Below are 26,895 nucleotides of genomic sequence, written 5' to 3'. Positions count from 1 at the left end.
CAGTATTGAGCATCTACTTTTAATTTGTGTCTCACTTCCATACTAGTTTGAAACTCATTCAGAGACAGTGTACAATGTAGGTTCAATAAATTTGAAAAAAAGGAAAACAAAAATCTGAACTCCATTTTCATTCTTTTTCTTTTTTTCATTAACTCACTTAACCCTAATTCATACTGGCAGTGATTTTGTCCATGCCATCTCTTCACAAAATAGAGAGAGTATGAGTTTGCATGAAAGGTATTAGAGAATCTTGGTTAGTATTTTGCTGTAAGAAGAGCACATTCACTCTGGATTGCCAGTGCAATTAGTCAGATGAATGAGTTCCTTGAACTCAGCTTAACACGGTGTCTGTAATAGCCCCATTGCTAAAGCACCACGTAACACAGCACCCATCCATTGGGGTGTTCACAGGAACAAATAAGCACAATGAAAATGAATACTGCTGGTCCAGTCACTTCACGTGAGACATGACTTTCAGATAGTAGTGACTGAGAGAAATCCTAAACTCTTGTCTTTACTTGCACTCTTTCTTTCACTCTCTCTCTTTTAACATAAAGCATTAAAGTATCTGGAAAAAAACTGCTTGACAAGAAAACACTGAACAGTTAGACACGTGAACTTTTATTTAGCAAAAAATGACAAAAAAAAAAAAAAAGAGAAAATAAAAAAAAGAAACCCTTTATGTCTCTAAAAAGGTCTGTCTGCTAAAACAGGCTGTGAGGTCACTAGTAAGGCAATGTAAAAACTTACCATTGACTTACACCTAAAGTTCCAATGTAAAGAGCTTTAATGATATAATCGGTTGACTTTCATATTTCTTAAATTAGAAAAATATACAACGATTCATATCAAACATTTAGCAACACTTCTCACTCTGGACCTGATTAAAAAGAAGTAATGCCTGTTGAGAAAGGAAATATTCTTCTGCTTTATCAAAACCAAATATTTCAGCAAGCTGTAGCCTACATATTACACAAAAATCCATAAAATTCCAGTAACATGCAATATTTGTGACTAATTCAATAATGAGAAAGCACAGTCAAACAAGATTTTGGAAATAACCAAAAAAGGGAAAATATGTTCAAAGACAGCAGAACTATATTTTTAAAATAACATCTACAAAGCTGGATACATTCAAACAATAATAATTTATCATAAGAAAACAGAGCAAGTGATTTAGGAGTGGGATCTCAATCTAGATTTAGAATATAGTAGAACATAGTTCAAGAATAAAAATTAGTTTCTTGTCCAAATAGAAGTCACCAGAGATAAAGATTAAGACATTCAACACAAGGAATAAAGCTGAAAAAAGATGAATACTGAAAAAAAACCCCTGGATTATTTTGAGTAAGAAGGACTATTCCATCATTTTAAAACAAATATGTTGTTTTACAACTTGACTTAAAAATCCTTTTGAAAAAGATGTCATTATTTTGATTATTGACCTAAACACTTCTATCTTTAGATAGCACCTTAAAACACCTTTTGATACCCTATTTCTCTCTGACACATTGAAAAAAATCAGTCTGGGCGAATTATCAGCAACAGGTTCAACCTCATTTAGTTGGCATCTGATATAAAACTATTCAAGATTTCCATGATTTCCATTTTATTAAAAGTGTCCATTAATGACTGTTAAGTCGGTTGACCACAGAAGACTCAGCAACTGGTAGCTGAACCATGCACTCCATGGAGCTCCTGTAGTTTCTCTGGAAGAAGTACAACACACAATCTATCTATTGAAAGGAAAAACAAATTAAGTGTTATGAATCCTAATGATAAATTTGAACTTACAATATTATTTAGTATTATATTTTCACAGATTTCCAATGGAAGAACATTTCACTCTCTACATCTGTCTAGCCTTTCTCCTCCCCAACATACACACACACACACACACACACAAATGCTCATAACAGCTAAAACAATGATCACTGAAAGCATTGCTATAACCTGAATGTAGCTATATCAGTCAGTACACAATATCTTAAATTACACAGTATGTTGACACCTATATTGCTGTGATTAATTTTGTTTGACACTGTAGGCAAAAAACCCTTTCACTTTATTGTAACCATTTGATTTTTTTTACTGTTATAGCTCTCTGTTTGCTCTTTCTGTTTCATTTTTCCAGGGCAGGGGGCAGGGGTCTGTAGCTAAACCCCTGAAGTGACACCTTTTGGAGGTTTCTCTTTCCCCACATGAACCAAACTTTTTGTGTCTTACATCACCTTTAATTTCTGCTCATATTTTGTCACAAATGCCCCTTCAGAGCTTGAGGTGAAAGAATAGTTTCATTTGGGCTAGAATATTTTTTCAAGAGAACTTTAATGACATTGTCTAAACGGAAACACATACGTTTATGCAAAATGAAAGCTCTGAGGATAAATATCTAGTTGAAGAGTTTTAACTACATGTATAATCAAGATATTTATAACTCTCTTGTTTGCATGGTAATTTAAGTTCAGAAGACACTGTTCAGCTGAATGTCCAACAAGAAAGAGGTTTCTATTGTATTTAATCCTTATATTTTCACATAAACTATTCTTACATACAGTCTTGAGAGCTCAGGTTCTTCAAGTTTGCAAAACAAGAGGAGGAACTGGAAGAGAAGGAATCACTGCCTAAAACAGCCTCCTGTTTTGCAGAAAGTATCCTCACACTAAGTGTGCACACAACTGTATAAATTACAGCTCCATCCCTATAGTGCCTTGTCATATTGCATTTGTTTATTAAAAACTCCACAGATTTGTATAGTAGATGTCTGAAAAATAGATAGTACATGCTCTTACAGAATTTACAGTCTGAAATACATATGGAGAAGACAAGACATTTGAAGAAAATTTAAGGAAAGAATCAATTGTAGGATCTCATCATTTAAATTAAGTTACTGTGTCATAGTATCATGGGATTGCTTCAATTAATGACAACAAAGCCCAACATTCAGGGATTGGTGTTCAATCCATGACCCAATAACAATGTAAAAGAAAGGCATAGAAACTAGTGTATAAAAGAGAATTAAAAAAATTATGAAATAATATTTCTCTACAGAAAAGGTATGGGTTGTTCCTACCATTTCCTGTGATATTTTGAATTTTTAATAACAAAGACTGGGATGTTAAATATAGAGTTCTGGTGTCTTCTAAGAATGCATAAACCCAAAATGTCACTATCTTGCAAAGCAATAAGAAGGAACAATGCACAATATTTTCAAGAATCTGAAGATGACCTCACAGCTAAATATATTTTATAAAAGAGGGTATTTTCTAATGAAAAATGGTTTTAGTAAAAGCCGTGCATTCTGTATTACCTACTCCATAGTTTTGATCTACCTTTTTCTTGTCTGCTGTCTTTCAGCAGCTTAAGGGTTTGGGTTTTTTTCTTCCACCCCCAGCCATTAATAAACCTTAAGATTTCATTGAACTGTTCTGCTAAAAATCTGGAACACTATCATTAAAATTGGCTCGACTTGGAAATCTCAAAGCATATATTTCAGTGAATATGAAATTTCCTGAGCCAAATTTGGCTTGGCTATACCCAAGTGATCTTGCAAGCATGCAGAATATAGAGTTCTTTAAAACGTGAGCTATAAATAAATAAATGAAACCACTTTTAGATGTTTTTGTTGAAAAGATTTCTGCATGTATCACATATGGATCCATTGTTTCATTTTTCAAGTCCTGTCCTCTCTCCACAATTAAAATGAAGGCCAACTTTCCTTTTTCATTTTTCTCTCCATCTTCCCTATTATTCCAAATTAATTTATCTTTTGTTTGCTTGTTTATGTCATCTTTGTTGTCTTATCTCGGAAAGAAATTGTCTGGTTTACATTTCTTTCAATATTTTTATTTTTTAAATCATTCTAATGAGGTTTTTATTTCACTTCAGGATAATATTCACAATATGCTAAACAGTATATATCCATCTGGAAAAAGATCGCCAAAGTAAACCATATGGTGTTCATTAATGTGAACTGATGGAAGGTGCCATGTTTTTACACCATACTAAGAAGTTATATACATACACCATTCCCTTAAGGAAAGTCAGTATGTCAATAACCTAACAAGTCAGGCTTACAAAAAACTTTTAGTCCAAATACTCACTGGGTAGTTTTCAATCTGTACACCTCACATAAAGAAGCACTTTACATAGTTATAATACTGTCTACCATAAGTAAGGTCTATTTTCTAGGATGACATGTGTTCATATTCCATAAACTACTGGAATTAAAAAGTCTAACAACAAATAAAGAATAATAAGGTAGAGAAATTTTTACTTGATTTTAAAAGAACTAATAGATTAAACACATGTATATGCTTCACTGGACCAGGGCCTGTTGTGCTCAGCACTAAAGAAAGTAATTTGTCTTCCAACCCATTTTGTGTTTGCACAGGTTCCCATCACAGCTGAACTACATCACAGCTCTGGGCAGTGCCAGTGAAAGTTAAGACTGGTCCTGTTTTAAATTCCATCTTGTCTTCTTTAAGCATCTCTTTACTTCCATATAATCTGCGTTCCTCCCAGTTGTAGCAGCTGTTTTTTCTCTCAGATCTGTAATGTCTATTACCAATCTTACATTAATTTAAAGGAACACAAGTCTGTAGTCTTCACCTCTTTTTTAAAAAAACCCTGTTTGTCTTTTTCCAGAGCAAGAAAATTAATGAATATTCTAGCAAAAAATGGTTCAAAGTAAATTATTCTGAAATATCAAAAGTTCAGAGAATGAATGCTTAAAACTGTCATACCATGAAAATTGCAGAAAAAGAATTATTTAGAAACAAATAATGATTTTATATGTGAGTGCAGGATATGTATAAATTATATATAGCTGAAACATACACTTTATATATATACATAAATGGATAAAGCTTTTTTCTCATGTTTTAAATGAGAAATATTCTTTTGTTTCATTATATTGCACTAATCTTGTCCTTTATTTCTAGCCTGAAGGCGTAATCTCCCATTTGTAACATTAGATTTGTAACTATGCAAGTGCTAAAGGTGTGAAGTCAGAAGGAACACATCTTTAGGTGAGAAAATACAGAAAGATGAAAGGAACTTTAAGAAAAATAAGAATAATAGTCTCAGAGAATAAATTAAATAGTTGAGAATTAGAAACAACAGCAGTACAAATATGTTTCTAATTAGAGGACTCACTGGAGTTCTCAATCAGAAGACAGCAACTTTTTTCTTTAAGAGATTTTGTTGTATCTTGTGTTTCTATTTGTGAATGCAAATTAACACTAAGAGGCTGTGTAAACCCTGTTATGACTAAGTCTGACTAGCCCTTCCACCAGATGTACAGTAATTACTAGCAAATGGTTATTCTCTTTACTCCATTTTACAGGTGAGCAAATCAGGCTTGGGAGGCGACCCTGCCTGGCACCTACCTCATGCCTTGGCACAGCGACCAGCAATGTTTGCTCAGAGAGAAAAGCAATTGTAACAACAACTTTTTTCCCCTCCTTGGAAGATGGAAAGCACAACTAGAAGATTGCTTGGGAGAGACTGCTTCTCTGAGCCAATATCATGCACATGGTAAATTTAAATTGACCTCAAAAAATTATATATATTATACACATATATTAGGGTAGGGAAAGAAGTAGATCTTAAACATTAAAGTACTCTAAATAAGAAGATAACTACAATATGAAGAGATCTAAATATAGAGTGAAGTACTCACATTGCCTGCTTTAGGAGCCTATTTACTGCTTCCAGTATCATAAATGCAACGAGATGAAAACTGATTTAGGGCACATCCTCCTCTATTAAAAATTTAAATGCTTCTGGTGCATCTTACACAGAATGAAACCTCTAGGCCTTTGTGCTAGAGGTACCTAACAGGTACCTACAGGTAGATTTACTTCAATCTGCTTGAAAACTAAACCCCTGTCATTTCTTTTGAGATCAGCATAGGTAACAGAAATAAAAGTTTAAAACAAAACAAGGTCTTGCCTGTAGGTTCAAATTATATCTTTTTTTAAGGATATGAAGAAACCTATTCTGATTCTGAATGTGGCCAATTACTTTAAAAAAATTAGCATTTTTAATCCTCTTTAATCACTTTAATCATCTGATACTAATCTTAGGGAATTTGTTTTCTTTTTAAGCATAAATTTAAAAATTGCTATAACTAGCTGTATGGTTGCAAGTCATGTATTAATGCTGGGTTTACTATTGCTTTCCCCTAATGTATATCAGATTGATTTTCTTCAGCTGAACTTCATAACCCTTACATTTTTATCTTCTGTGCAACAAAGACAATGCTCTGTTCCAGCAAGCATCTTTTTAAACAGAGAAGCTTGGGAGCAACACCAAAAACCAAAATGTGGAAAAATTGAAGGGGATACAGAATGATGTGTTTACTCTCGGTAAACAGCTTTTGAATTAGAAAAATCTGGATTAAGAGGGAAAAAAAAAATTGCTTCCTGCATCTGTGATTGATGTTTACAGAGTCATAAAACATTTTACTGTAAACCATGTGCCTAGGGGAATTTGAGAGATTTGCCAATTTTCTACACCAGATCTGCATCTATTGAGGAATACCATGTTTCTTCAGTTTCTTATGTGTAGCACACTGCACAAACTTATCTCAAAGCACTTCACAAGCCAGTTCAACAAATAAGTAGATATAAAAGGAAAGCATGACTGTGAATAGATATTGATGAAGGTTAAAAGAAGAAGTTTTCAAAAGAACTCTAAAGCTGACAGCCCTTAGTTTCATGGGTTTCTATTGCATAACTCTGATTTTACAGAGGAGAACTACATTTTTATTTTGAAAATATATTTCATATAAAGAAAAGTGTATAAACATTTGTGGACTGATTCTATTTGAAGGTATGGCTAAAGGTAATTTAATTTATGTGTAGCTCCACCATTAACACAAATAATATCATTACTAAAAGAGCTGGCAGTAGCAATCAGGTTTGCACAGATTTTTAGTTTTGTTTGTAGCTTTTTATTTAATGAAATATTGGGAAACAGCTTTGTGGGTTCAGTGTTTATTATTTTTGTGCATTCTATTTGAAGTGGGAACTGCAAGTACATGCCAAACGGATTGACATATTCTCTACAAGTCTCAGGGTAACTCTATAGCCTTTGTTTAATGCTAATTTATAGCTCTTCCCACTTCTAATCCTCCCAACACATATCCCCCAAAGTAAAGAACAAGTTAAACTAAATAAATAAAATAGTGAGCCTCAGTATATCAAACTGGGCCAAATATTTGTGTTTGATTTCTTCTTATATTAGCCTGCAAGTCCATTTTACATATGGTCCAGGAGTCCTATAACACTTCATATTTCTACTGCCTTAAAAACTGACTGATCTTCCTTTCCTATTTCTTTGCACCTGCAGTGCACAACTGCCATCAGTTGTATACAAAATATCCTCAGCAGAGTAAAAACTATACATACATGAAAGTCGTTCAGAGTTTAGTATCTTGGCCACTTCTAACAGACTGCAATAAAGGTTGCAAAATAATGTGTCCCTGAAGCACAAGGACATATTTAACATGGTCCAAACACATAGATATTTTTATAAACAGAAAGTCATCTTCAGATTTCCAAGGAAGGCTTTCTTCATGGCAAATATTCACCCTTTGTACTGTATGCTTTCTTTATTCATGTAATGATTTATCCTTTCCTGGTAGAAATAGAACATTACCCTCCTTTTTTGTATGGTGGAACATCATTATGTGTTTCTTCAGGGCCTTTTGTAATCTAGGAACACCTAGCTCTTTCAGCTGTGTATACCACATAATGCTTTCTAAAACTCTAAGCTTTCTGGTTTGTTCTGTTCTGGATCTCTTCCACTTTTTTTTTTGTTTGTCTGTTTGTTTGTTTCTTAATGTCTTCCAAACAAAACTGGGCACAGTAGTCGAAGCCAAAGTCTCACCAATGCCAAGTACAAAGCAAGTTTTAGATAGTGACATACAGTAGTCAATAATGTAGGGTGGAGGGAAGATGGCATAAAAAAATATATTTCTTAGAAAAGAAGAAATTTCAAAGCAACACTTTGATTCAATAGCGTTAGACTGTTTCGAAAAATGAAGAATTTTGTCAAAATTTTTTTTTAAAGGAAATGTTAGGCATTTTGTAGGGTCCTGGGCTGCATTAGAAGGAAGCTAATGCAGACAGGACTGTGCAAGGACAAGATAAAGTCAGCAAACAAAGGGATAGTTATGGTCAGCAAAAGAAGGAATGACTATGGTCAGCAAAAGCACACAAGTCTGAATAAAATAAGATACAATGTAGAGAAGTTTGTAAGTTTCAGGTTGTATGTACGCAAATACAACTAACCAATGCAAGTGCTTGTAGAGGCGCCTGAACAGCCCGTGTAGATAGTATGCAGCCTATCGGAGTACAGATGTGCGTGTGTACGGAACTTAGCGTACTATAAATGTAACCAGGATTGGAGAATAAACGAACGATTCGATCATCATATTGGTGTTGTGTCGTTCCTGATCCCTCATGAGCAAATAAGGACCCCGGCACATTTGAAATGCAAACAAAATTTTATATTGTTGGAGATCATAGAGCTGGGTTTTACAACAGCTAGAGTAGAAATTTAAAATTTAATTTAGAGAATCTGCTACACAGTCATCATATTAGATCTAGGAGAAAATGGACTTAATTTCCCTATTTAATATTGGAAGTAGTGAGAAAAATTTTCAAGGAAAAAGACACAAAAAAATGTTTTTCCAGAATGACAAACCTGTATATAATTGTAAAAAAGAAAAATCTTAGATTAATCTAAAAAGCTAATTGATGGTATGCAAATAGAACATTTGTGTACATGAAGTCTTCATTTGGATAGATTCAGATCTTCCTCGGTGCATGAAAGAAAGGGGAAAGAAAGAGGTCAGCAATTATTCCATGCACCTGGACCACTTTTGACATCTCTAGGAGTAGCTATAAAATTAATACATCTAATCTGCTCATGAATGGAAATGGAGAGCTGTTGGTGTTTCGGTGTCACGGTACTCCTTTAACCCCCTAAAAATTGTCCACTGTTTCCTCAGGAAGGAAATGCCACATTGTTTATGGGTCAGTATGTGTACGTTTTGGGAAGGAAACAAAGAAAGGAAGGAAAGAACAGCAGCAACAAAAAATGGGTATGATGATAAATATGCATGGATTCTTTTTTTAAAACATATTGTGAAAACATTGTCTAAGTTTTGAGAAGCTCCAAACCTGCAACTGCCTCAGGCAAGCAAAAAGGCAATGGCTTATAAAGGAAATATGCTCTCAAATGATTTTTATTAAAGTACAGAGTAATCTTCTACTGGAAGTGGTGGCTGTCCCATCATTTGAGATATTTTGAACAAGAAAATAAAATTTAGCTGGGCTACAAAACTGATCTTGACTACAGATCATGGACTAAAATCTACAGATCATAGACTAAAACACTTTACATGTATTTTTCTTATATCTAGACTCCAAGATTTAATGTTGCTGGTACAGTTTTAAAGGCCACATGCATTAATTTTCTGTGATGCATGCAGAGAAAGTTTTTGTGTCCAGGTAAGCTTATTTCAAACATACAAAACCTAGTAATACTTATTGAACTTATTTTATTGCAAATTCCATGGATTTTATATTGAAATCACATGCATCAGACATGAATATCTGAAACTATCTTTCAGACATAAATATGCATGTGTAATGCTAAATGTTGGATAACACATTTAGCATTAGTCCATGAGCTGCATGTTTTATATAAACATAAGTTATTTATAGTATGTTACCTGTATCTTCGTATATGTTACATATTTTTGCAATTTGCTATAGACAGTATCTGCATCCAGAACTTAAAAAAAAACCCACCCTATGTAAAGAACACACTCTACCAATAACATATTATTAAATAGGACTTGGTAAGTGAGTGCACATCAAAAAAATTGCTACCATGCACTCTCCACCACTTAAGTAGATGCACACTGTGTGGCTAAAATGATTAGAGCAAAATGAAGTTATGTCCTGTAGGAGTGAGAGAACATCTGCTCTGAATTGTTTCATCAGCACAAATCTTATTGACTTCTTACAAAAGCATGTTTGAATCCCCAAAGCAGGAACATCTATCTTTCCCCATTTATAATCTCCATGGCTCACATAGAACCTGCTTACTCAGATCAAGGTGAGCCTCTGATTGGTTTATAGATATATAAAATATTTAAATCAAAGAAGTTGAAAGCAAAGGCTTATCCTGTATCCTCTCTTCTTGAATTTACACACAAGAGCTAAGGGCTGCTCACTTTTCAAGACAGTATGAGTAACAGACATTTCCATTTGTAGTTTTAACCCACCATCATAGCCTTTTTGAAAGTTTAAGACCCGTGTATTTGTCATGAGTGGTGGGGTTTTTTGGTTGATTTTTCAGGGTTTGTTTTTGGTTTTGTGTGACTATGATACAGCTTTCACATGAAACTAAAATTCACCTTTGTGTGGACAGATTCCTTAAACTCTCAGAACAGGAATTATTATTAGGGACACAAAGGCTTTGTGTCGGTTTGTCATGAGGTTTTATCCAGTATGATGTACTGTTAAGTGCTGTGTGAAAGCATTTTCCAAAGACCATAATTTCATTCAAGACTGTGTCCTGGTTTGAGCTCAGAGGGCAACTAAGCACTACGCAGCCATTCACTCACTCCTTCCTCCCCAGCTCTGGGAAGGAGAAAGTGAAGCAAAAGGCCCAGGAATCAGGATTAGGACAGGGACCCATTACGGTCAGGGGCAAAAGACAGGCTTGTTAGGGGAAGAAAAAGAGCATCACTTTAATTCAAGACACAAACAACAACAACACTTAACAGACAGAATGGGACAGTGAGAAGCATTACCACATCTTAAAAACACCTAACCCCACCTCTCCCTTCTTCCCAGGATCAGTTTTTTTTTTTCTGATATCTCTACCTCCTCCCTCCAGTGGCACAGAGGGCAGGGAATGGGGGTTTTCAGTCAGTCCACCACTCCAAGGGAGGGGGAAGCCCTCCCCTGCTCCATGTGGTGTCCCTCTCATGGGAGACAGTCCTCCACAAACTTTCTCCATCCTGAGTCATCCCCTCAGGGACACATTCTTCCCAAGGTCACCCCCACATGTTGTAGTCCTCCCAGCACTGAACTACAATCGCGGGGGCTTCTTCTTCCCATAGAGTCCTGACCTTCTTCAAGCTCATCCACCTGCTCCAGTGTGAGGTCCTCTGCACCACTGATGATGTCCATGGTGGCAGGGGGGTCGACCCTGCTGTCTCACCACACTTCAGCACTCTGTGCTCTGGCGCACCTCCCCCACTTCCTCCTCCTTCCTTCCACTGACCTTAGTGTTCTCATAGGTGTCCTTCTTGTAACTCCTTCTCACCAATCTCAATCCTCTCTCAGGTTCCCCTTCTTAAATATGTTATAGCAGAGGCACAGCCACCTTCTCTAATTGGTTCAACCTTGACCACAGAAGGGTCCAACTTGGACCTGGGGGAACTTCAAGAAGCTTCTCTCAGGGGGCCACCACTGTAGTCCCCTCCCCTGCTACCAAAAACCCCGCTGCACAAGCACAGCACAAATTAGAATGAGGAACACAGGGTACATTAGATGTTTTAGAAAGCTAGTGGGCAGTCACCTGCCTAACACACTAGTTGCAAACAGGTCTTTCTTCAAAATAATTATCTTAAAAAGAAAAGGCTAACTTACTTTTAGAAACAGGATCCTCTCACTGGGAGAAAACAGCTTTCTCCCTGGTAGTATTCTCAGACTGTTACTTTATGCACACTGGTTGCCTGAGATGCCTATGGGGGAACCTACTGAGAAAAAGTTAAGGGGTTCACTGTTCTGGATTTGCTTTAGAACTATGCATGTTTAGTTTCTTCATACCTTCCCATCATGATCATTTTGACGTTGATAATTTTTTTTTCTATGAGTGATTCTGATAAAGTAAAAGGTTATGTCATGCTTCCTGAACCACTGTCACTCACACATTTATTGAAACCTCAAAGAACTCTTACTAGATTTTTAAAGCATAATTACCCTTTACCAAAGCTCTTTTAAATATTTAAATTCATTATATGGTCTAATTATATAATATATATCATACATTTTATTTATTTTTTATTATTTACATATAGGTTAATTAATACATGCATTGATATCTTATTTAAAACATTTGACTGACACAGAAATAGTAGTACTTGACATTGAGAGAGCTCTTGACCAGCACTGAAGCTTTTCTAAAAATTGGTGCTTTTATAGGTGACTAAAGACTGCTTATACATGAGCTGTAATTCAGATCTAGGAGAGCTAGATGTATGGAACTAATGACTACATGAACACCGAAAAGAAATTGAGCAGTAAGTCTAGCAAAATAGTCAGATGTAGAGCAAAGAAACAAAGCTTTGCCAGATAAGTCAAGAGTTAAGGCTGTTAGCGTGTATTTGCTCATAAACTTAGAAATCTCTAAATTCATACTGTGACTATGAAAGGACATAATATCTAAATTGTGTTAGCATGTATTCTTGAAACATCTGGTGTGTCTATACTGCAAGTCACTCTGGAAATCTGGCTAAGACATAGGAAGGACTGTCACCCTAGCAGCAAGTTCTTTTTCCTGTCTGTTTAAGGATCTGCAGTCTTTTAGTTACATTGTTTGCAAAATGTATGTAGAATAATTGCTTCCAAAGGATTGAACTGAAAAGAATTAGAAGAGTTGGTCAAAATACTGAGATTAAGCACAAGCCTTCTAGTTTATAGCTCAGTCCAGTAACTTCTCTAACCATATGAAATCTGTACCACCTTATATTCTTACTAGGATTTATGTTCTCCCTAGATAAGTTAAGAAACAATAACAAATAAAACAATATCATTCACTGTTTTTTTCTGAACAGGAACCTGATATAGCTCAGAACTGAGAACATTTATTTTTTATCTGCTTGTTTAATGAAATTATCACTTAACTTTTAAATACTTTTTAAATTATGATACTGCTGAAATGAAAAGCCTCCGTTTCTTTCCACATTGTTTAAACTCTTGTTTTGGATACAGAATCCTAAATTTTCATAGATTTAAAGAAGAATATGGTTATTTAGATTATTTTAAAAGGCACCTGTCATCTGAGCCCTACATCAACTTACTGCTCAGAGCAGGGCTCATGTCAAAGACAGGCTAGGTTGCACAAAGCTTGGTACAGTCAAGGAAAAATCTGAAAACCTCCAGGAACAGAGATTTCACTACCTCTCTGGGAAACATGCCTCAGTGCTTAACCACCTTTTATGCAATTTCCCTGTGCATTTTTTCACTTTGTAAACACTGTGTCTTCCCCATTTATGATACACTTCAAAGATTTCAGCTCTTCTTCACAACTTTCTGATTAACTGTTTTACACAGCACAAGGTTGAAATTAGGTTCCACCCTTCCTCATCTTTCTCTTCTCCAGGCAAAAAAAATACAACAAACCAACTTTTCTGTTTCTCCTCATGTTCTTTAGCTCACTGACCATCTTATTTTCCCTCCACTGGACTTTGTCCAGGTGTCAATCTCTCTCTCATATGAGGGCACCCAAAACTGGTCATGATATAAATGCCTTACAACTTGCATCAGCCCATTAGCTTTTTATAATGCAGTCCAACAAATTGTTAGCCTTCATTGCTATGATTGCCAAAGCATTTTTTTTAAAAGACTGTCAAAGTAAAAATGAAAATAAAATAATTTTAAAGTTTTTTTCCAAGGTCTGATTTCGGAGGAAATTTTGGAGGCTTGTTCTTACTGTTCTCTTTCAGCATAAAATCATGTGAGAATAGTGGAAGATGTCTTTGAAACAAACAAAAAAGTAGTAACAATAATTCCCATGGAGTACTGCTTCATAACTCTTTTCATAAGAGCAAGCTCCTGATGCAGCAACTTTTCTCAGCTAGAAGGTTAGCCAGTCTTAATTCCCACTGAGGGGACTGTAACCTAGTGAAATAATTAAGCTCATACCAGTGGCACAGAAAACATTTTTGGGTGTTCCTGGTAACTTCCATGCCTTAATTCAATATAAGACAAAATTACACCTTCTGAGAACTTTCTAAAGGGTTGTTCTCTCTTTCCCCCCACCAGTTACTATGGATAAACAGCAGATTACAAGTTAGGCAGCTTATTAAGGCTCTCACTAATCCTATGGGTTTTCAAAAAGCTTGGGGGTTAGCTATAATTGGGTTTGTGTTGAACTTGACCAGAACATTATACCAGAGCAGCTGTACTGCTTCCAAGACTGGAAAAAAGACACTTATAAACAAAAGCAACAAATAGCAAGAACAAAAAGATCTATTTTCCCCTTTGTTCATTAATACATCTAAAAACATGTTTGGTGCTGCTGCACTCATTTCAATAGTCTCAGTAGGGATGAATTTGAAAAAATTCTCTGCTTCAGAGAAAAAAATCATTCCTGAACATTGTCATTTGTATGTATCATTTTTCTAGCATACACTCTTGTAAGGGACTGTGTTTGTCTCAACATTGCTACTGCACCACTACCACTTCCTGGCCTCAACATTCTGTCGCCATGGAGTAGTACACTCTGAAGGAGACAAATTGCCCCTGAAGAAACCACGATATCCACCCAAAGCTGGAGCAACAACATCCTTGGCAATGCCAACCAAGCTGCGCTTGCATGCGAGCTGGGTGGAGAGGAAATCAGGGTGAGGAAGAGGTGCAGAGGCTGAAGACCCCACAGATCGACCACCCACCGGCACGACCACCGTGAACACCTGGGCATGCGCGCATGGAGGAACAAGGGGTGGCACATATTACAATGAGCTCTGTAGAAATGGGCAGACTCTTTGGAGAAATCGTGGGGACTGAGGCAATAAAAGGACTGTGTACTTCTCTCTCAGGAACCTTGATATTGATCTTGATCTTGATATTTGATGAACCTTTATCTTAATCTTGATCTTCTTGACCTTGATCTTATCGCTTGGAGTTGGGACTCTGGCAGTGCTTGGATCTTGGAGCAAAGACCCCATCACCTGCACTGAGACCGAGCCAACAAGATGTTGCTGGATTCACGGTGGTGGTAATTAATCTTGCTGCATCTCTACCGTTTGCTTGCTTTGGTATTCTGACTTTTCCTTTCTTCTTCTCTCTGTCTTATCGCTTTTATCAGTTGTTATGGGAAATAAAGTTTACAAGGTTGTACGGCATCTGACCTCATTTGTGTCTTAATTTTACTCCTGGGATCATTTAAAAACCCTCCCCAATATTGGATCGGGGCAACTCTTTATGTGAAATAAACTTCACAAGCCAAAAAAATAGAATAGCTATCAGAAAGCAGTGAGGAGAAAAATGAAAAAAAAAAAAAAAGTTTCACAAGGTAGTCTCATTCCTTTCACAAGTACTTTTTTTTTTTTTTCTGTGTAATAAATTTCTCAAGTAAACATTTGTTCACAGTCAACACATTTAAAAATTTAAAGCAATATCGACTCTGCTACATATACCATCAAATCCCATATCATCATGATAGTCATCAAACCCAATAATGTCACACTGTCTGTGAGGTAGAAGCTGACATCAGGTGAATAAATTGCATTCTCCAAATACCCAGAACTGATACTATAGACTAGTAATCAAATAGTAAGACACTATTTGATGTCTTAGGGGGACAAATACTAACCCTTTCAAAGAGGATTTGGCCACTGAGCAAGAATTTATCTTCTAGTTTTCTCTTTACATCAAGATGAATGAGGTAGAATAAAATATGGATTTATTGACTCTGAGGACTGGAAATAGTAAAACTTGCTCTTTCTTTCAGTAAATTAAACAGAAATTACTCAGAAGATAGAGTATGTGTGTAGTCCATTTCTTTTGGTGACTTTTCAAACCATAAATGAATGCTTTGAAATGAAATACTTCTGATTAGCCAGTAGAAATAGTTATTTAAATAAAAATGTAATAGTGGTTTTCATTTAACACTTTTCTGGTTTCCACTCTCCTATTCATATCAGTATGAACTAAATCAAATAGATGGGCTCCAGAGATCCTTAAAGCAAAAGGCCCTCTGATCAAGCAGTAATAGCATACAACAATTCCCTAAGTGAATAGTATTAAGGGAAGAGACTGGGCACAAAACAAAACAGGAAGACATTGTTAATAGTTTTCACAAGTTTTTTGTCTTTTAAGGTTTTTTCTCTGTTTTTATTTCTCTGACAGTTTACTTTCTCTATTTCCTGATCTTTCTAGAAATGGAAATGTAAATGGAGATGTCAGAGAAAGGAACATTCCTGAAAACCATGGTTTTGTACTGCTTACCAAGGAAAATATTGCAACTCAATACATTGTGGTAATGAAAGAGATGAGATGCTGGGAAATTATAAGTGTGAGAAAAAAGAAAACCTTAGAGGTGGCACTTTGAACAGATTACTGGAGAATGAGTCTATGTCCCTTTTATTGACATATTTCAAGAAAACTGCTATATGGCGGGTCACACAATTCCAGTATAAATGTTTTCATGTTTATGAATGTCTGCATCCACAAAATCCCAGAAACACAATATATTCTGACCAAGAGGAAAGGAGTTTCCTCTCTCTTTTAAGCTTGCTCTTCCTGCTTTACATATATAAAAACTCAAACTGAAGCAAAGAGCTTTGGAACATATATATACTGACAATCAAATCCTAAATAATAAAATGCATTATGCATTTGGTCATTAGAAAGAGTGTTTTCCAGGACATTTACTGATTACTATGTGCAAACATAATCCCCTAAAAATTCTTCAAGGTTAGTTATGTGAGAAAGGCAAGGTAGACGTAATTAGTTTTATTTTATTCCTGCAAACAAGTAATTTTGGGGGTGAAGAAAAAAAAAGCAACTTGTTATTCAGTACATAGTCTGTGAGCATTTGGTGGCAGAGAGATGTGTTTATTCTGTTATCTAGTAGGTATGGGTGGTTTAAGCTAGTTTTTCTTCAATATAATCAGTCTCAGAGGGACCATTGAGACCCTGCTGAATCAAATGATCACAAAAGGCATGTATGATTTCTGAACAGCTTGATGTTATTATGACATTTAAGCCCAATTTATTTCATTTGCATTATGATGGAAGGAATACCAGGAACCATGGTAACTTAAATGTAATTTAAATTCCTTAGAAGATTTCATTTTAGCTACAGATAACTACATTAAGAAAGATTTATTTAGCAAATTGTAGATATTATCTAGGGCTTCATGTTTGTCATTTGCAATAAATTATATAGTTAAGCAAAAACTATAAAAGGCCACTTTTTGTTGTCATTTTGTTTTATAACGATAAACATTAATGTTGGCACAGATTATATATATAGGACATACTCAAATGGACCATATTGTTAATAAATTGTATAATGAATAAATAAATCTTTTAAATTGTTTGGTCTTCAAAGCTTAGATACGTTCATGCAAATAGAGATCATCAGTGACAGATCAAATCTGGTCTGTATGTGACTATGAATATCTTTGTATAATTTAATGCACTGTCTTTTGTAATTCTTCAACACACTCCTTACTGTAACGAACAGATTTAGTTGTCAGATTACAGTCTTTAAATGACTAAAGCTATCATGTAACTATATATCTTTACAGGTCCTTTTCTTCTGTGAGAATCACCAAACTACTTATTTATTAAGCTTCTTAACATTCCATTAATTTTATCACACTGAAGACTGAAATGTAGACAAAATTAATTTTCTTCAACAGTTTTGCTCATGGGAAAAGAAAATGCTTCCTTCTGTTTGACTGCTTGAGGCTCGCTTCTTGGATACAGAAAAACAACACTGGTATAAACTGCTGGTTTAGGCTTATAACCTCATCCAGCTGGCATCCAGAGGCTATAAACGTCAAAGTGCCACTCAAAGTGATGAACTTAATAAGCACATACCAGGAATGATATTAGCTCTAATATTGCCAATGAATGCAGGCTGTTATGAAAGTTTTTGTGGACTTGCATCCCTTGGCCAAAAAAACAGCTCTTACTACAATCCATAAACCAGTGTAAATAAAGCCACTGGCGCTCAAAGATGTCTGTATATTAACCCCATTACGTAGTTATACCTTTTATAACTGCATGATGAAATGGAGCTGACAGATTCCCTTGTTATGTGTAGAGCTTAAAGCATTTTTTTCTTCAGTATTCTCCATTTTAGATCTGCAGAAAAAGTGCTATATAAGCAATGTATTAGTAAAAGAATACACACTTTTCAAAATATTTAAATTCAAATTAAACTTGCATTTCAATTAAACAAACATAATTACTTAACAAACCAATTAGATATGATTCAAAATAAAATACGAAACATGCACTTTTACCTTTAGTCCTTAAATGAATCATGATTTCTTGTCTGAAATAAAAACACAGTTTTATAAGCATGTGTCACAAAAGCATCTAGATAAATAATTCACATTGTTTACCAGGTGCACTTTTTGTGCTGGGACATAAGTACAGCATCCCAGTCTTTTTAATGTATAAGCTAAATTACATAATATATTTTAAAATACCTTTTATATTGAATATGTAGTTTACTAAACTATAAATGCATTTAAGTTTATATATACAAGTCTATAAATATGTCAGTTTATATAATTTAGAACAAAATTTTCATATATAGTATTTTTAAGTATTTAAAAAAATTAAGTATCTATGTGCAGTTTCCTTGATCCACCAATCTTTCAATAGAATAGATGATGTAACACCAATGATGTAACACCAGATGTAACACTAGATGATGTAACACCAATAGATAAAGGTAACACCAATGATGTTTATACAAATGGTAGTTACTGTGAATTAGAGATGTAATTAATTCCTGGAGGAATTTAAATTCAGCTTTTACTGAAAACCATCACTGGATGTTTTTAATATTTATGCACAGTCAGAGGGAGAAGTAGAAGTGTTTGGGTTTTTTAAATGACAGGTCAAAATTCTTTCACATGCAGAGGAATACAATTTGTTGTGAGAATTTATATGGCATTGGAGACTGGCCTCCACAGAACTGTATGCCGCTCTTTGTAAAGAAACAACATTTTAAACCTAATCCTTACTGTACTTATAACTGCATTTAAATATTGTGCTAGTTGGTGCATAGATCACATTCCTATGACCTGTACCTCTTGCTTAAAATTTTGTCTTTTTCTTCTATTTGATTCTAGACTACTTTTGAATGTGACTACACGTTCTGGCACACTAGGCACCAATAAACTTCATTGGGGCAGAAATTAGACAATCCAGTTCTGTCTATAGGGCACTGTAGGCCACTGTGATTTTACATCCATCAAGCTAGTTCAACTCAGTTCATCAGCAGACAGCTGAGAATCCATTTGTAAATGCACATCCAGGCTTGCTGCCTTAGAGACTGCCCAGAGGGCATCTAGATGACTGATTCCAAGAAGCGAGGTAGAACACAAAGTTACTTTTATATTCTGAATAAAAATATCATCTCTGAGTCTTGACAGCTGAATGTTATCCAGCCAACCAAAACTATGTGCTCATTCACTGTCTTTGCTATTAGATTATCACCGTCACTACGCCTTTGAAAAGCACTACGTACATCTTTCATTTTCTCCGTTCCTGAATAAACAAACTCCTGATAGCTGAAATCCCTGCTGATCCGCTAACATAAGGTGGTAGATATGGAAGGATAGGAAAAGGAAAGCTTCAGACTTGAATAAGAAATGCCTCAGCTACACCATGACAGAGGGACCAAGAGTTTTTTTAATAGAATTGAAGTATGTGATTTCTAAAATGTATTTTGAGTATAATTAACAAACATCCTATTACCACATAATAGCAAATCTGTCTTTTAAAGAAAAAAACTGGTAATATATGTTTAATTATACAACAAGACTTTTAAGTTGTGTCTGGATTTTTTTTTAATTACATTTCTGCTTTGGGTTTCATATGCAAATATATGCATAAGGAGAGTAGACATTAGACAAATTTGTTACAGTAAGTGAGAACCAAGAGACCTATCTGATTAATACACATTGAATGAAAAGAAAGAAAATATTTAGTAGAGGACAAGCCAAGGAAACAACTAGTAATGCATTGACTTGAGAACAAATTAATTTATATTATAAGCATTTACAATTTATATTGTAAGCTTTTTCTTGCCAAAATCTATACAGGAATTTTGCTATGTGAATAGATATGAGATGGACACTGTCTGTTGTATGTTATGTCCCAATAGTTCAAATTACTTGTATTATATTTGATCAGTGATATAATAGGAGAACAATGTCCCTAGGAAAGTTCACAAAATGTTATGTACTCATCAGGCAGTAGTTCTCAAGATATATAGTCTACAATAGCCCAGAAGATAAGTAGATACTATTTCGGAAAAGAAAGTTGGTATGATAAATTATTTTATTGATGATGATGATGTATAAGATACTTCTTGACATTCCAATATGTACATGATTATCCTCCTCTATATAACTGAGTCTTTTGGTATTGTTGAAGATCTTTAGGCATTTCACACTCCACAGTTCTAACCATTTCTCAATATAGCCCTGGCAGTGTACGTTCTAATACCTTGTAAATAAAGCACTGCCTACCTTAGATTAGGAAAGTGCAACTTTATAGGTTGCTCATTTGAAAGTACCATCATATTTAACAGAGAATTAATATTATATTAGAAGAATCATATAGAAATTAATGTGCACTTTCTATAACACAACAAAAATAAAAGGTGTAATTTGTGCTATTAAACTTGATTTATTGTTATACAGTAAGGTTAAATTGAATACAAGGTAAGATGTACTTTTATTGTGTTTGTTTCAGAGTGTATGGTTTTATGTTCACAACAGAAAAGGCACAGTTTCACAATTAAGACAGACCATCATTTCAGTTAAATGTCCATCCTAATTCAGAGGTGAGTTCAAGGCAAGTATTTGGGGAAAAGAAAAACAGCTGCATGTAATAACAGGAAAATGTATTAAAATTGGTATAATTGTGTCATGTGCAGAATTGATTAAAGATGCTGAATATATCAAGGGAAAATATACTTGGGATAAGGCTAAGGAAAAGAAGTACTTTTAATGCATCAATTACAAGTTAAAGAATTTTAACAATAAGTATTGGCGTATGAAAGAAATAAAATTGATGAGTGATGCAAACAAAAGTCCAATAATTATTCTGTGCTATATTTGCAAAGTGGAATGATAGGATTAACACTTCGTGGTATTTTTTCTATTTATTTGAAAAAGATGGAAAAGAATGGGAATATTATTAAAACAGCAAAATATTGTCTCCATTAGTCTGTAAAGATCTAAGGAAAATTGGCATCTCAGAGGAGAGGACTCTAGAGTTTTATGGACTATAGACAATTTATTTTAAATAAATCCTGGGAATTCCAGAAGTGAGCTGACTACGAGTTTGTTTAATTAAATTAATGCAGAAGTATTTCTATACAAGATATTTTGACTGGTATAAGGTTTTTTACTTCACATTAAATTAAAATAGTGCAGTTTATTACCAGAATCAGAATCATGGAATGGGTGAGGTTGGAAGGGACTTCTGGAGGTCAGCTTGTTCAACCACCCTGCTTAAGGAGGGCTGCCTAGAGCCAGTTGCCCAGGGCCATGTCCAAATGGTTTTTGTGTATCTCCAAAATGGAGACTCCAAGGATGGATCAATCTTAAAAGAACTGAAAATATTGTCAGAACTCAAAATTCCCTACTGATGAGAAATCAACATGGAACTGAAGTTCCACATGAAGTTCTGTAGGGATTGATATCAATATAATTCAGAATTTTCTTTAATGATATGGAAGTGAATATAAAATCAGTGCTTATAAAATTATTAAAGTAAATTAAAGTACAGTAGTATGGCTTATTTGAAAAACTGACCCATTCAAATAAAATTCATTTAATGTAAGGCAAATGTAGAGATGCAGATACACAAGAAAGAAATGCAAGTCATCACTGATTTTCATGGAAACTGAGACCAGATAAATTGGAGGTGGGAAAGGAAAAGCCCTTATTTTTGAAATAATGTCTAGTTAACTAACAAGACCTAGTAGGAAATGGCTTTCATAATGCATATTTCCAACATATACTGGTTTTCTTTTCAACCTAGTCTAGACTGAACATTAATTTTTAATTAGAATTATTTCTCCCCTCTATCAAAATTGTGGATTGTTCTTTTGACATGTTTTATTTCAGTTCATACTTTTATTTATTTTGTGTCATTGAAATAGAAAAAAAAATTGTTTACATCTTGAAAACGTTAATACCTCTTTTTTCTCAAAAAAAAAAAAAAAGTACGGTTGAAATAAACCCTTTAGTGCAAATGACTGTAATACCATCAGATTCACATTACCCCATTAAAAACCCCAAAAAATCACACCTACATCTACTTATTAGCTGTTGATACACATTATTAACATAAATTTAGGAGGTATGGATGTCTTGCAATCAAGTTTGACTTTCTTTTTTGGAAGACGTGCTTCTGTTTGACAGAAGTTATCAGATCAAATATAAGGGCAACTTGGTGAAATGTAATGACCTGAGATATACAGACAGTCAGGCTATATGATCTAATGGTCCCTTAGGCTTCAGATTCTATAAAAATCTATTAATCTTTTATACCCAAGGTAGTGCAAGTGCAGCCATTAGACCAAGATTTATTTGCAACAGACCACCACAGGGGAAATACAAAATTTATTTGAAATGACCTTTCAATTCTGAAGTTCAATTTGTCCACCATCGTACGTCTTTTAACCTCTAGACATGTCTTTCTTAGTCTGAAAGAGGGATCTCAGGAGGCGGAGAAGGTGAAGACAACAAATACTAATTTTTATAGTTACAAATGCTTACAGTTCCCTCTGCGCTAACAGTAGAAAAGGCAACCAGGATCAGTTCAGAGTCCAGCTTCTAATATAGCAAGACAAATCTTTTACACTAAGGTGAGCATCAAGCAGAAGGGGATTACCAGTTGATAAGACAAGTTCAATGTAAGCAGTATGCCATCCATAATGTTCCACACAGATAAACTCTGTTGAAATACACTTGCTCCATGGGCCTTGAAATGTGAAAAAAAATCAGCATCTTTTTGGTGTAAGTGAACTTAAACTACTTTATTAAAATTTTCTGCCAGCCAAATACATTTATGTCAGTAATCTTAGATTCTAATTAGGTGGGCGTGCTGCTAATACCTTACATACACTGAAGAAAGATCATAGCAAATCCATGTGTCTCTTGCCATATATTGGGGTGATGAGGCACAGTAGGAAGGTTCAGCACACTATTTCTAAAACTCTCTTTGAGAAGAGGATCTGTATTAAATGTTACATTGTGAACAAAGCTGATAAACTAAAGTTAGTCAAAGAAGCTAACTGAGGGTTTTGCTTTTTTTTTTTTTTTTTCCTCTACTCTTCCCTTATGGTTGTTTTATAAGCGATTTTGTGAAACATTAGCTAGTAGTCAGTAATTCAGTGATTATGAAAGTATAATATTTCTAAATGCAAGTAGCACATTCTACATTACATGATATTCGCGCTACCTGATACATTAAATATTTATTTTAGAGTAGATCTGCATTCACAAAACAACAAAATAAAGTTTCCGCTTTAATGGAGAAAGCTAACATTGCAAAATATATCATTCTTTCTATCTGGTCAAAGGGATGGGACTGCTACTCTGCACTGGTTGTAAAAGTGAGGGACCAGTACAGAGGGATGGGATGCATCATATTAAGCCCCAAACATACCTTTCTGCAAGAAGGTCACAGTAGGGCCCACACAGATGCCCACAGTAAGCAGGTACACCTGGTTAGCTGAAATAGCTGTTGCAATAATGTCCTGCCACTACACTGCTATTTATCTTAATGGTAAGGAAGGTGGGAGGAGGCACTTACTCCAGGGTTTCTTGGATTTATGTATCTAACTTCCAGTATTCAGTCTGAAAAAGCTAGACTGTAAAAGTCAGTGTTAGGGAGGGGATTAGTTCTCCCTTTACTTCTCTAAATCACAGTCTCTTCTCTTGCTTCCAGTCAGGCACCACTCCATCTATTCAGCAGCTGAGGTGATTCAGCTCCAGATTTCTATCTGTTAGGTAGCTCTAGGGGGAAAATCAGCAATAAACACTCTATCCTGGTGATGAGGTTGCCTCATTTCACATTCCCAAAGATAACTTTTCAGGTGGAAGCAGTGAACTTTGTGAAGTTTTTAAAGTGAAAGCTAAGCAACTTCTCTTCAATCCTTCATGCCCTAGGTGATGACCATGGCTCTGGATGTTTTGATGACACTGAAGCTGTTCTAGTTTTGCTATCAGCCAGGTGAGAAGGATCATCAGTTAAGCAACTTTCAGTATGAGGCATATCAACTTGTTCCTTCTTATTTTAAGCTATCAGTGAAATGAAACACACATGAAGATCAGTCCAACACATCTTAACTACACTCAATAACATCTGTTTTATTTAAATGTATGTCATTTATTACTTTTTCATAATTTCTGATACAGCTTGTAGTACAGCAAATTATATGCAGCATAAAGGAAGGCACATATATCTACAGAGAATATTGCCCAGACAAAATGTTTCACAGACTTCATATTCTGTAGGCAAAGCAACTTGTTCTTACAGGGGTAAGGCAGCAGAGACCTTTTGCTTTCAAATTCTCTTTGTTCAAGTGAGAAATGTTGATAACTAGCATAGTTATCTTAGACTTGTGTTACCAGGTTTGATTTAACAAATAATGACAAAAGAATCAACAACAAAAAAATACTCCTAAAGCATGATTGCCAGAAGAATATGACTCTATTTTTTTATGACTTATGTGTGAAACCCTTGTTTACCTCGCTAATCATCAGTTCAAGCTCTGATCTTTCTTCTCTGTGTGCTACTTGTATTAGTCGGGTTTTTTTTCTATAAGAAGTTCAGAGACTTCTTTCACTCTCTCAGGTGCTTTAAACATTACCTCTGCCTACATCTCTCGTTTTATCTCTTTCTACTCCTTAGATTCTTTCTGAATTTCCTTCATCTCTTCTCTTTCTACTGTCATACAAGACTTGTTTCCATCATACTAACCATTACAGCTGGGAGAACCATCCTGTGCAAAGAAACTCTTGCAAGAAACTCTTGCAAGAAACAGATACTGGACTGACTGTGAAATTGTTTTCAGAAAAGGAATTTATTTCCATTTGTCACACACAAAGCCTATACAGCTGTATGCCAGGTATATTAAAGGATGAATGGCTCATGTCATGGACTGTGAAATAGGTCATGTCACTGCCCTGAAGCTGATGTTTTTAAAAACAGTGCCACCAAAAGCACTGCTGATTCACCTTTGAGGATGGGTATCCATGCAGATGCACTCATCATTTCTTCCTGAACCTGTATATCCTCAAATGCATTATATTGTAATGTATTCTATTTGCTAGCTTGCTTCATTTTATGTTCTCTGACTGAAAGTCCCTAGAGTCTTTGTTTATAAGCAAACTATCTCATGTAGAGCACTGTACTCATTCTCTGCCTAAAAGATCTGAATTCGTGAAAGCTGAACATGAAAATCAAAGTGTCAAGCCACTGATTTCATCTGTGATGAGTATAAGAGGTCCAAAATCATACACATATGTGTTTACATATACACATAAATATGTACACATATATTTACTTAGCTTTCAGAAATTTAGCATACTACTCTGATACCATTGTTGGACCTCACATATATGCATTAGCACCTCTTACAATGAGGAATCAGGTTATATACATCTTTAGGAAGTACTTATGCTATAAAGTATTTCCTATGACTTTTTTCATAAAAGATAAAGCTTAGTTAAATCAGGAGTCTATCATACCTTTTTTAAATGTATGTATTTTATAAACTAATACAGAATATTCAAATACAATTAATCACATCCAGTTGCATTTTATGAAATTAAAATGAATCATATTTCTACAAAAAAGGCAACTATATCTAATGCTATCTAACAAAATGGTTCAACACCAGTTCTCTTTCTGTATATGTCAAGTAGAAATAACACATTTCCAAACAAGAAGAAACTTCATTTTACATGTATGTATGTATTTATCAAGTTCTTTGTGCTCTTGATATTACTGGGCTTGATATGAATGAACAAGATATGAGTAAATCATAGGCATTCTGAGGGTTCTTCTATAATGTTGGATATTTAGAAATGTGACAAAAATGAACCATTAACACAGATTTTGCCAATGAAGCACCCAGTGCTCCTCTTTGAAAAAGCCCTATTACTACATAAATCTGAGTTTCCAGCTCTTATGTCTGCGTTAGACTGCATATAAAGTACTGTGTCCAGCTTTGGGGACCCCAGTGCAAGAAAAACATCAATGAAAGGGAATGAGTTGAGGGGATGAAGCTGATCGGGGGCTGAAGCCCTCACCCTGTGAGCAGAGGCTACAAGACTGGAGCTTGTTTGGCCTAGAGAAAGGATGGCTTCATGGGGGATATAAGAGCAGTCCTCCAATACATACAGAGTGGCTATTGAGAAGACCAAGTCAGGTTATTCACACTGGTGTATGGTGGCAGGACTACTGGTTTTCTCTTTTATTTCATCATAGTTATTGTTTCCTCTTTTTTTATCATATTTATGAAGTGACAGAGAAAGCTGAAAAAGTTTTCTTCAGAACAAAGAGAAATAGAGAATCATAGAAGGATCTCTCTGTAGAGGAAGCAGTGGTGGATACAAAAAGAAAGGAAATATATGGCTTCTTGGGAGAAGGGAAAATATTCATAAAACATCATTACTATGAGGTTTCCCTCAAAGTTGAAAGTCTAGATACTCCTAAAGCATGCTGATCTCAAACCGTTTGTTTGTTATCATTAACTGTCAGCATATGAAAGTTATTGCTACATTTCTTTCCATACTCCAATTCGCTATTGAATCCTCCATAAACTTATCTTCTGGTTGTGCTATGCATATTTAACTTCAGC

General features: G+C 35.0%; 1 long non-coding RNA gene across 2 annotated transcripts in view; it reads right to left on the bottom strand.

Annotated features, from left to right (window-relative positions):
* Positions 1–600: 600 nt before the first annotated feature.
* The window catches only part of LOC141942122 (uncharacterized), a 68,745-nt gene continuing 42,450 nt past the window's right edge, over positions 601–26,895 (bottom strand). The window contains exons 2-4 of one of the 2 annotated variants that reach the window (XR_012628531.1): positions 18,296–18,327; positions 18,041–18,148; positions 601–1,736 (exon numbers count right to left, since the gene is read on the bottom strand). This is a non-coding gene — a long non-coding RNA (uncharacterized LOC141942122). The remainder of the gene's footprint in view (positions 1,737–18,040; positions 18,149–18,295; positions 18,328–26,895) is intronic. The other variant, XR_012628530.1, reaches the window with a different exon arrangement.

Source organism: Strix uralensis, chromosome 4, assembly GCF_047716275.1.
Source record: "Strix uralensis isolate ZFMK-TIS-50842 chromosome 4, bStrUra1, whole genome shotgun sequence".
NCBI classification, from domain to species: Eukaryota; Metazoa; Chordata; class Aves; order Strigiformes; family Strigidae; genus Strix; species Strix uralensis.
The sequence above is the reverse complement of the archived record's forward strand: the minus strand, read 5'-3'. Positions and strand labels throughout refer to the sequence as shown.